The 1,401-nt window shown below is 43.3% G+C and overlaps 1 protein-coding gene across 1 annotated transcript in view; it reads right to left on the bottom strand.

The window, feature by feature from the left end:
• med10 (mediator complex subunit 10) overlaps positions 1–1,401 on the bottom strand; it is a 6,402-nt gene that overhangs the window by 3,635 nt on the left and 1,366 nt on the right. The window lies entirely within an intron of this gene.

Raw genomic sequence — 1,401 nt, 5'->3', positions numbered from 1 at the left:
AAGTGTCTTGAGATAACTCTTGTTATGAGTTGATACTATAAATAAAATTGAATTGGACTTGAGGCACAGCACCTAAACAGGGGAGATGCTGGCTTGGCACAGGGACGTTCTCCAAATAAGATAAGAGCTACTCATTTGACACTAGAAACGGCATTTCCTATGCCGCTGTACCACTAGTGGCATACCATCCACCATATTTCAATCTTGGCACTACTGAAGGACGTTCTCCAAATGAGTCTCCTAATGAGGTGAGATAAGAGCTACATGTGTTCTGAAGCAGGGAACAAGGAGGAGAGATGTGGCAAAGACCGGAGGGGTTAGTGGGCGGTCAAGAACTTCAGAGGAACAACACAACGTGCAGTGGCTGGCTTGGACGGCAGAGCTAGACCGAGGACAGAACCTGAGATGGTGCTGGTCTAGATGGCGGTTGGGATCTGCCGAGCCGCCCTTTAGGGGTGCAGGATTACGTGCAGTGAGACCTGCAATGAACAGCAGAGCTGGACCCAGGATAAGGGGGCAGGCCGTCTGACAGCGAGGAGTACACCTGGCCACCGGTAGTGCACAGACGCACCAACCAGGAAAATTCAGCAAGACAATCCAAGTGCCACTGTCCCCCGTCCACGCGTGACAGGGTAAAGACTGCAGCCCCTCTAAAATAAAGACTGTCTAAAACAAAATGCACTTTTGCTGCTTCTAGTTAAATCCATCCATAAAAAGACAATTTTAAAACTAAAACCCAACGCCTCTGTGTGTGATTCAAGCCTGGGAATTTTAAAAGGACCTAAATTGTCTACTTTGTGACATTTGTTCCAGATATATGGAGCATAAAAACCGAACGCTGCTTCTACATGTTTAGTTCTGACTCTGGGGACAGAAGGCAGACCTGTCCCAGGTCACCTGAAAGGTCTTGACGGTTCATAATGTAGCAGAAGATCAGAAATGTACCCATTCAGGGATTTATAAACCAACAGTAGTATTTTGAAATCAATTCTTTGACAGACAGGAAGCCAATGTAAAGGTCTTACAATTGTCACGAGATGCAATGTGATCCACGTTATAATCATTATACACTTAAAGTATGTGTATGCCGAATAGGAAAGTGGCGCTCAACAATCCAGAATAACAATTAAATGAGGCATGCAACATTACCAGATGTGCGGAGAAGGAATAGTTGATAATGGTTCTGTAATATAATATATTTTATATAATGTTTGTGCCGGTTATGTTTAATTTCTCTGCAATAAAGACACATTTTTGTTAACAAAATGTTTTTCTGAGCATCAATGACATTCAAAACGGTGATAACTGAAACAGATATACAACACACGTGTGTGTACACACATGTGTATTGCAAACAGACCTAAGTAATACACAGATAAGAACATCTGCACCACCAAAGTG

Source organism: Etheostoma spectabile, chromosome 14 (genome assembly GCF_008692095.1).
Source record: "Etheostoma spectabile isolate EspeVRDwgs_2016 chromosome 14, UIUC_Espe_1.0, whole genome shotgun sequence".
Lineage (NCBI taxonomy): Eukaryota > Metazoa > Chordata > Actinopteri > Perciformes > Percidae > Etheostoma > Etheostoma spectabile.
Note: the sequence above shows the minus strand (reverse complement) of the source record. Positions and strands in the feature narration are given on the sequence as shown.